Source organism: Saccopteryx leptura, chromosome 4 (genome assembly GCF_036850995.1).
Source record: "Saccopteryx leptura isolate mSacLep1 chromosome 4, mSacLep1_pri_phased_curated, whole genome shotgun sequence".
Lineage (NCBI taxonomy): Eukaryota > Metazoa > Chordata > Mammalia > Chiroptera > Emballonuridae > Saccopteryx > Saccopteryx leptura.
In genome coordinates, this window is record NC_089506.1 from 161,414,555 (window position 1) to 161,425,626 (window position 11,072).

Below are 11,072 nucleotides of genomic sequence, written 5' to 3' on the forward strand. Positions count from 1 at the left end.
CAGATAAATAATAATTTTCACTGATTATCCTTTAAAAAGGTATTCTTTCTTCAAAAAAAGTTTGCCAAATGATGCATACAAAATTGCTCTTTCTGAAGATTCACAATGCTGTGTGCTCTAAGAAATGCACAGTTCACAGAAAGTTTATATTAACCAAGGTTACTGTTTTCACTTCTTGAATTAGGTGAATCTCAGAGATATTTCTACATAAAGTGTACTGAAAAAATTCTGAACTTAAAGTACCATTGCTGTAAATCACAATCAACAGGTATACATCTGTCATATTAAATGTTAATTTTTTACTTGCTGACTTCCCTGCTTTGAAGAAGTATGTATGCTTAAACTTTCTTTTTATTGTATTGTGGTTTTTGACCAGGCAGTGACAGAGTGGATAGAGCATTGGCCTGGACACAGAGAACTCAGGTTCAAAACACTGAGATTGCTGGCTCAAGTATGGGACCATGAACATGACCCTATGGCTTGAACCCAAAGGTCACTGGCTTAAAGCCAAAGGTTGCTGGCTTGAGCACAAGGTCTCTGGCTTAAACAAGGGGTCACTGGTTTGACTGTAGCCCCTCTGTTAAGCCACATACAAGAAAGCAACATCTAAGGTGCTGCAACTATGAATTGATGTTTATTGTATTTTGGCTTTTGTCTATGGGGAATTTTAAATATGCAAACCATTCTGTAACTCAGCTTTAAAAAATAAAATGAAAAATTCAACACCATAGAATGAATAGAAGTGTCAGAATGGAGATTCTCTATTTATAGTGAATTATTTTGCTTTTACTGGTTGCAGTCAAGCTTTTGAGGTTAAATAAACAGTTTTCCGAGATTGACTGAGTATGCTTCATTTGTACATAAACATGCTCAAGAACCATAACTATATTAGAGGTTTCAGTGTTGTATACATTTAACAAATGCATACATTGTATCTGTAGATATTATTTATTCAACATTTGTCATGCATTTCAATGAGTAAAAATCACATGTGCATAGAAATCACTTCTCTCACAATCAACAGTCAGAGATTCTTGTCTCCGTCAGAGAAGAGACCTGGCAAGAGAAACGAGGATCTGAAGCGTTCAATGCCATTCAAGTTCACGTACTGAATAAACTTGCTGTCAGTCAAAAGTCAGATATATTAGGAAAAAAACAGCTTATAAGTAAACATCAGTTCAGTTAGGTTGGGAAAAATCAAAGAAGAAAAGCACAGTGGACTAACTCAGGGGTAGCCACAGAATGCTTCCGGCCCTATTCCACCTCAGAAGTCAGGGGACAGGTTTGATAGGGAAGTGGAAGAGTACTCTGTTCTTTGACCCTGCTATCTTTAAATATCTAGAATGTCTTTTTGTTATTCTCAGGGAAAAACAATTCATTTTTTTTGTTTGATATTTGTAGATGACTTGAAACTGTATTAAACAGATTTGTGTATGGTACAAAGATTATACATTCTTTTAACTTTCATTATTCAATTTTTAACAGTAGTACTGATGGCCAAACTTTTAATAAATTATACAATAAGAATTGATTAAATATTTTAAAAACTACTAATGTGTTGTAAATAATGCAAAGCTAATTGTTCAATGTCAGAGAAAGTGAAATTAACTTTCTTATGATCATTTAATCATTCTGTGTATTTATAATTTGCTATTTGTATTTTCTCTATTTAAAGATTTTTTAAAGTTCCTAAATTAAGTAAAACAATATATGGAGATGGAAAAAAGAAAAAATATTTTCAGTCCACATTTGTACACTTTGAATAGCAGAACTAAAAGTTACCATGCACTGTCTTATTTTAAACGTATTTCACATTCTATTCTTTTGTCTTTAAAAAGGAAAAGATCCAAAAGCTAAACATGAAAGGATTTCTGCTCATTCCATGAAAATTATATGAATACTCCCCCAATGACTGAGAAATAACTATCTGAAGACAGGGTGCCCTTATGAAAATTAATTACTTTATTACTTTTTAAATAATTATCACACTTCATTGAAATTTTTTAGTGTAAGTTGCAATCAAACATTAAAAATATGTAACTTCTCTATACTGTCAAATGCTTTCTTGCACTTCTAATATAAAACAAATGCTTTTTTTTTTTTTTTTTTTTTTTCATTTTTCTGAAGCTGGAAACAGGGAGAGACAGTCAGACAGACTCCCGCATGCGCCCGACCGGGATCCACCCGGCACGCCCACCAGGGGCGACGCTCTGCCCACCAGGGGGCGATGCTCTGCCCATCCTGGGCGTCGCCATGTTGCGACCAGAGCCACTCTAGCGCCTGGGGCAGAGGCCACAGAGCCATCCCCAGCGCCCGGGCCATCTTTGCTCCAATGGAGCCTTGGCTGCGGGAGGGGAAGAGAGAGACAGAAAGGAAAGTGCGGCGGAGGGGTGGAGAAGCAAATAGGCGCTTCTCCTGTGTGCCCTGGCCAGGAATCGAACCCGGGTCCTCCGCACGCTAGGCTGACGCTCTACCGCTGAGCCAACCGGCCAGGGCCTAAAACAAATGCTTTTTATCATTTTTATTATTTTATGCCAACTTTATTTCTAAGTTAGAAAGTAGTAATAATAAACCAATTCAATAACTTTTTCATATATTCTCAATATAGAACTTTAACAGAATTTTTTTAATCAAAATGACAGCTTCAATTATTTATTCATTCAATAAGTATTTGTTATGTGCCCGAGGACCAGCCTTTTCCTTGGAGACCAGAGATATTGTTCCAGTTCTTATATTTTGTTTTGTTAATATATTCAGTGAAATTTGTCAATTGCAATGACCAGTTAAATTCTAAAATGATTTTGGTTTTACTATATTTAAGCTGAGATTTTCATAGCAAAAGCAAATAGATATTTTTCCCTATAATAATGCCTGGAAAAATTTTCAAAAGCACATTTTGCTATAAATGTTCCTGCAATTAAAATGGTTTAAATCTTTACTTCTATAATACTTTAAAAGGAAAGAAAACAAAGATCAATTGACTTTTATCATTTTTAAAATCCTAATCAAAGTTTGCTTTTTCCCTGATAAACACTATCTTAAATATTAATATTCTGCTCAAGAATATTTTGAAAAACAATTTTGCATTAAAAATGAGCTAGCTTATTAATTATCCCACGGGAGATTGGTTTATTTCTGACATGTTAATGCACATATATTTCATCTATAGTGCTACAAGTTTCTACCACCATACTCATAGGCCTAAGGATTACATGCATATATTCTAGGTTCATACTCAAAATGAACTTATAGAATCCACATAATTAAATATAAAAAGGTGGTTTTACTTGAAACCTCTCAGTTGTAGCAGACAAAAATAAGTCCAATATTTCACCATTTTAAAAAGATCTCTTAAATGAACTTTAAAAAGAACACCTTGGAATATTTAGATGAATACCTTACAAAAATGTGACCTTAAACTTGGTCATACTGACCCTGAACACATCATCAGTTCTTTCAAGAATGGCCTTAGGGACTTGATGCATTTTAAGTGAGTTGCAAACATTCATGATATAGTCTTTAGATTTGCATGATTCTAAACTTTTTTTCTTATTAACCTAAGACTATCAAATTCTAGGATAACTTGCTACAGAGAAATTTATATTAACAAACAAAGTTATAAATTATAAGCTGGTAGTGGGGGTTGGGATAAAGAGGGAAGTGAAAGCAATATTTGTTCTAAATAAAGCCATCAAATATCTCCATAGAATAGTCCTTTCCAAAAGACGCATCAGCATATTGTCTATTAAACAACAGAATTAGCAGAATAGAGTTGATCTTTATTTTGAAAAGTAAGCATCAAGTTTTGATAGCTGAATTTTTTTTTTGCTTTATTGCATGATACGCCACAGATTAGAATGAAAAGACCATGTTACTTCAAATATTCAACTTACTGGCTAGGCAAGCCAAGATCTGTCACTGGTTCTGTGAATTTATCTAAAGTATCTTTATTTGTAAAATAATAGCAACAACAGCAATTGATAATCTCACCCTCAAAGCATTCTGTGAGGAGGGTATGTGTTAAACTCTTCCTATAAAGTATCATGTTTATAAAATTTGTTAGTTATTATAAATGGGAAAAATAATACAGACTGTATATCTAGAGTGAGACCCATGATATACATAGAAAAAATAGTGTGGTGATTGTGAGGGGGGGGTGTGAAGGAGTATATCAGGAGAGATAAATGGAAGTGGATACAGACTTAATTTAGGAGGTGAACAACAGTGCAGTTTACAGATGGTGTACTATATCATTGTGATAATAAAACCTGTATCATTTGTTATTCAGCGTCACCCAAATAAATTCAATTAAAAAAATAAAATAAAGAAAATATGTTTGTTTGTTTGTTTGTTTTTAATTCATTCCTGTCCTGTAGAACTTTCTGCGATGATGGAAATATTCTACATCTTTTATGTTTTTGGTGACTACTACCTCCATGTGGCTGTTAAACACTTAATACATGGCATTATCTGACTGGGAAATTGTTGGTCTAATTTAATTTGATTTAAATTTAAACCTAAATAGCCACATGTGACTAGAGACTACGTTTTAGGACAATGTAGATCTAATTATTTTTAAAAATATATATTTTTTGAGAAGAATGTGGTGGTAAGAATTTTGAATATTTTTGCACATCTCTTAGGAACAATGAGAACAAGTACGGAAGGAGGAGGAGGAGGAGAAGGAGGAGGAGGAGGAGGAGGAGGAGGAGGAGAAGGAGGAGGAGGAGGAGGAGGAGGAGGAGGAGGAGGAGGAGGAGGAGGAGAGGTGTAAGGGAGGAGTGGGAAGCATCAGCTGTAGTTGTTGCTTCTCATATGTGCCTTGACTCAGCAGGCCTGGGGTTTAGAACCAGCAACCAGGTTGATGTTTTACCCATTGTGCCACCACAGGCCAGGACATTTTAGATTTTTTAAATATCCATACATTTTATAATGATGACCCATTTTACTGTTTTCTTTTGAAATTTATATCATAAATTCTTCTTTTATTTATTTTGATTTTAAAAATTGATTTTATTGGGGTAACAGTGGTCAACAAAGTTAAACAGGTGTCAGGTGCACAATCCCACAACACACCATCTGTACACTGTACTGTGTGTTCACCACCTCAAGTCTCCATCTATCACCATTCTTATTTTAAAAATTAGCCTTGTCAAAGTTTTAGCAATTTTTTTTACCTTTACAAAGATACAGAGACAAAAACTAATTTTGTTGATACTCTCTTTTGAAAATTTTTGCATGTTTATAGATGTCAGGTCTTCTTATTTCTTTGAGTTATATTTATTTTCATTTTTTCATTTCATAGACATAAATGATTAATTACATAGTTAGGAACTTTTTTCTAATTAAAAGCATATAGAATCAAATTTCTGTCTTATGACAGCTCCAGTTGCATCTCATAAGTTTTGATGTATCATATTAATTACTATTTAGTTAATTATTTTCCATTTCCATTTGGATTTACTTGAGCCATGAATAATGAAGCAATAATTTCCTAATTTCCAACCATAAAAATATTTACTAATAATCATTTTTTTACTGATTTATATTTAATTTTTCTTTAATATTTTATGATTCGAATCCTTGGAATTTTGAAAGGTATGCTTTATGTTTCAGAATTTGGTAATTGTGGCAATATTGTATGCAGTTAAAATGAATGTTCATTTTATTTCCTTTGGTCTGGTTGTCTTTTTACTAAAAAAGAACAACAACAAAAAAAAACCGTGCTAACATTTTCTACATTGATATAGTATTGTCTATCTGCTTTAAATTCTCTTTCTTTTGATTCAAACATTTCTCATTAATTTATCCTTTTTTCTCTTTAACCATGAAATTGGCCCCACTATTTATTTTTCCATTAATATTCATATAGTGAAACCCCTTTTTATTTTGTTGTAATATATTAATAGCATATACTTTTTAATCTTCTTTCAACTCAATTTAACAATATTGTTTTTATATCAGTTAATGTTTGTTTATAGCTATCTTTATATATGCTCTTCTTATTTTGCTCACAATGTCGCCCTATATCTACAAGTTTTCATTTGAAGTTTCTATTTGAGATCATTCATAGTCTACTTTAAAAACAAATCTTTAATATTATATTTAGTGCTGCCATGCCATGTCAGTTTTTTTGTTATTTTCAATTTTTTTCAGCTTCTTTTTTGAATGATATTTTTTGTGTATCCACAGTTTTGAATTTGCAATTTGGCAGATATAAAATTACATATTGGAAATTATATTCTTTTTTTCATTTTTTATTGAATTTATTGGAGGGAGTGATATTGTTTAATAAAATTATATAGGTTTCAAGTGTACAACTCATTATACATCATCTGTACATTATATTGTTTGTTCACCATCCATAGTCAAGTCTCCTTCTGTCACCATTTACCCCTCCTTTACCCTCTACTAACAACTGCAATCCTGTTTCCCTCTGGTAATCACAATACTGTGTATTTTCTTTTAGCACATTGAATATACAGTATCATTCTTCTATTTCTGTTAAGAATTCTACTTTCAGTCTTATTGTTGTTCTTTTGACATAGATTATTATTTTTCTCTATCTAGTTTATGATATTTTTTGTCTTATGATTTACTATGAAGTCCCTGTGTATGGTTTTCTTTTGGTGATTTTAATAACTTGAATATGTGGATGGATGTCACCCATCAATTTTTGTCATTTTCCCTGCCATTGACTCATCAAGCATGGTTTTGCTTCATTCTTTCTTATCTTCTGGGATATCTCATGATATCCTATGTTTCTGTTACAGTATTTGCTTTATCCTATTGTCTCTCTGTGTTTCATTCTGGATATAATTTTTTCTTGATCTATCTTTAATTCTAATTTTCTTTAAAGCATGTTTAATCTTTTATAAATGACTCTTTTATTAATTTTTATAACTATATTTTCAGCTGTCATATTTTCATTTGTTTCTTTTATTTTTATTTTGCAGTACTCGAAGTTATTTTATTCTTTTGTTCTTCAAGGAATATTTAATAAAGTAGATAACATACACTTTTCTAACATGTATTTTTATATCACTAAAAGCTAAAGCAAAACATTCTGTTCATTGGGTGAAAATAGTCTGCTTTATGTGTATACACTAAGTGCAATTAAAAAATACTGTAATTATTATTTTAGACTTCAAGATTTGAATAGATGCTACTGTTCTCTTCTATTTGTGGGAAGAGATAATTCCTTTAAAAATCATTTTAAGCTTAGACAAAAATTTCATAGTTGCATTTGTAGAATCACTTTGTAGAGTCTTTATGATTCAGTTAATACAAGGGAAGCTTCATTTCAACATTTTAGAGAAGTCATTCTAGCTTGCATGATCACACTGACCAGGAGAATGTTGGTGGCAACCACAGTGCAGGAGGGAGGAAGCTCGCCTTTTTCTTTCTTTCTTTCTTTCTTTCTTTCTTTCTTTCTTTCTTTCTTTCTTTCTTTCTTTCTTTCTTTCTTTCTTTCTTTCTTTCTTTCTCTTTCCCTCCCTTCCTCCCTCCCTCCCTCCCTCCCTCCCTTCCTTCCTTCCTTTTTCTAGCTTTCTTGCTTTCTTTCTTCTTTCTTATTTTGAATAAACTTTATTTTATTATGAAAACAAAAGAAGATATAAGAAGGAATGCATGCCTACATTTCATTTAGCATTTAAGCTCTGAAAGGACCTGTATAATGGAGGCAGAATTCAAGTAAGAAACTGTGCCAAGCAAATGTCAAAATGTCACTATCACTTTTCTAAAAAGGTATATCCCCCAATATCTATTTTTTTTGTATTTTTCTGAAGCTGGAAATGGGGAGGCAGTCAGACAGACTCCTGCATGCGCCCGACCAGGATCCACCCGGCACGCCCACCAGGGAGAGATGCTTTGCCCATCAGGGTGTTGCTCTGTTGCAACCAGAGCCAGTCTAGCGCCTGAGGCTGAGGCCATGGAGCCATCCTCAGTGCCCGGGCCATCTTTGCTCCAATGGAGCCTTGGCTGTGGGAGGGGAAGAGAGAGACAGAGAGGAAGGAGAGGGGGAGAGGTGGAGAAGCAGATGGGCATTCTGCTTGCCCTGGCCGGGAATTCAACCTGGGACTTCCGCATGCCAGGCCGACGCTCTACCACTGAGCCAACCGGCCAGGGCCCCAATATCTATTAATCATAAAGAAATGTAAGCTGTGAATGAACAATTCATAAAATAAAAATGTTCAAAATAACAACATTATTATGACCAAGATGTTTGTAAATAGTAAATTATGAGTTTTGTATCATCAGAAAAAGGCTTTTTAAAAGCCCTTCGGACTTCAAAAAATCTCTTCAGGTAGTAGCTCTGTCCCAATGTCATGGCAATTAGAGCAAGAACTTCAAGGAAGACCAAAGGTTCACTATGCTGCTTGTATTTTTGTTGACTGCTCTATGTATCTCTCCCAAACTTCCATATGTTCCTGTTTGTGCTTCACAGCTGTCATCATCATTGCTACTTCATTAATCAGTTCTAGTAACTTCTTTTGTTGAGCTTCTGTTTCCATGTCTGAAGAAACTGTTTCTTCACACAAGTTATTCCATCAACCTACTTCTTCTTTTTTTTTTTTTTATAGAGACAGTGAGAGAGACAGAGAGAGGGACAGATAGTGAAAGACAGGTAGGAAGGGAGAGAGATGAGAAGCATCAGTTCTTCATTGTGGCTCCTTAGTTGTTCGTTGATTGCTTTCTCATACATGCCTTGACCTGGGACGGGAGGTGGGTTACAGCAGCACAGTCAGTTAACCCTTGCTCAAACCAGCAACCTCAGGGCTTCAAACCTGAGTTCTCCTCAGCCTAGTCTGATGCTCTGTCCAATGCGCCACCACCTGGTCAGGCTCATATGCCTACTTCTGCTGCTACTGTTGGCTTACCTGTATTCCAGTTTACCCTCACAAGTTCACTTGATTCTGAGTGCTCTACTTGAACTGTAGTGTTTCCTGAAGATCAAAACCAGAATATTTAGCAAGAACCTTGGAAATAATAAGCAATACATCAGCAAGCAAATGCTTAAACTCCAAGTTGGTCCCTGCCCTTTACACTGGGCTTGTATTTAATGAGGGCTTCTGCTATCGCCATTTCCATTGCACTAGCAATCTGAAACTACACAGCCATCATCCATATCATTGTTAATGGCCCTCAAGCAATATCTTATTGCTTCTTTGATTTGAGTGTGTATGTGCTTATTTGGTCCTTTGACCAATAATGTGACAAAGTGTGGCTTGTAATCATATATTTCTCTATAAAGGTGAACTTGTCTTCTGACAATGTATACTCATAAACAAATACTGCATGTCCCAAACAATCAAGACTTAGGTCATCAAAAGAATTTAGAGCTACTCCATCAGCAACAGTCAGCCTTCCCATATTTCTTCTTTTAGTTTGTATAGAGCTCCTATACCTTTTTCAAGATCATCTAAGGAAAATGGTCAAGTCTCTTTTGATTAATAACAAACTCTTTATCTGAGTCACCACAGATGTCCTTTATCTAAGTCACCGCAGACTTTCTTTTTCAGTTTTATTATGTTTTTTAACTCTATCTTCAACAAATTTCTTTCAGCTTTTACTAGTTTCTCCTTTGCATTCTTTTTTTTTCTTCATCTTCTTTTTCCAAGTGAGAGGAGGGGAGATAGAGAGATAGACTAATGCATGCACCTGACCAGGATGCACCCAGCAACTCTCATTTGGGGCTGATGTTCTGCCCACCTGGGGCCATGTTTGCAACTGAGCTATTTTTAGCGCCTATGATGGAGGCTCCAGGGAGCCATCCTTAGCACATGGGTCTGATTCTCTCTAACTAATTGAGCCTTGCCATCAAGAGGGAAAGAGAGAAAGAGAAAGACATGGGGAGGAGGGGCTTGGAGAAGCAGATGGTCACTTCTCCTGTGTTCCGTGACTGGGAATCAAACTCGGGACATGCACATGCTGTGCCAACACTACCACTGTGCCAAACAGCCAGGGTTTTATTCTTATAAATGAAAAAAAAAAGCCAGAATTTACTTTGTTTTTTTTCATATTTTAATGACACATTGCATTTCTTCATAGCATGGGGTGCAGTACCCCATGGTCCAAGACAAGACCTCTGAATAAGCTTCTGTTGGTTTCAGATTTATATTTCATCTCTAGAATCTTGACAATGAAGAGTCAGTAAGCTCATTTTGTTTTTTTAATGGTTAAAATTGAGTTAACTTCAGCCTCTGTTAACACATTAGCAAGTTCAACATGAACTTTAGTATCTGGAAATGTTTTGGTCACATCTATTTATGTTTCCCTATCCTTCTTTTGCTCACTTTGACTAGTTCCAGAAACAAGCACATTTTTCTTTGCAGCTTTAAATTCTTCTGTTATTATTCTGGGATAAAGGCCTTCAGAAATGCAGAAAGCCTCCTGTTTCAGCAGTTCTCCAGTGATTAGGACGTTGGAAGGGGAAACATCAACAGTTATGTTATTTCTTTGGCCATTAAGGAAGCTGTTGGGTGTTGAATTTGCACAGCAGCATGCTGCCATCTTTAGTAAGCTTGGTGTTTCCAGCACATGAAACAAGCATTTTTTATGGTGTCCCTAAGCCCCAAGTTGGTCCTTTGTATGTCCTGCAGCCACCAAGCTGCACTGGTGTTGAATGCCAATGCGACCTGAGCTTGGGCCACCTCAGCCTTGGGGTTCAGGATCTTCACTGCCGCCATAGCTAAGCCAACAAAAGAAGAGGAAAAGACTCAACTTGAAAATGCCCAGAGCCGGCTCAACATGGCCCAGAGACTCTATCCGGTTTTTCTGGAGAAGTTAGGCACCTTAAAATTCATGATGTCATCTTTTAATTTCTTGAATATATGTAGTGTAGATATTTTATAGTCTGTGGCTAAAATCTTCACTATCTATATCCATGTGATTTCTTTATGTTTTCTGATTTGTTCCATGATTTACAGTCACATGGTTTAATTTCTTTGTGTTGAATTTTTTTTTTAGTTAGTAGAGGAGAGGCAGAGCCAGACTCCACATGTACCCCAGCCGGAGTCCATCTGGCAAGCTCCCTAGGCCACTGAATCATCCTCAGTGCCCAGGGCCAACTC

At 35.3% G+C, this 11,072-nt stretch overlaps 1 pseudogene; it reads right to left on the reverse strand.

The window, feature by feature from the left end:
• Positions 1–7,303: 7,303 nt before the first annotated feature.
• On the reverse strand, positions 7,304–10,688 carry LOC136404272 (T-complex protein 1 subunit zeta-like; annotated as a pseudogene).
• Between the last annotated feature and the right edge of the window lie 384 nt (positions 10,689–11,072).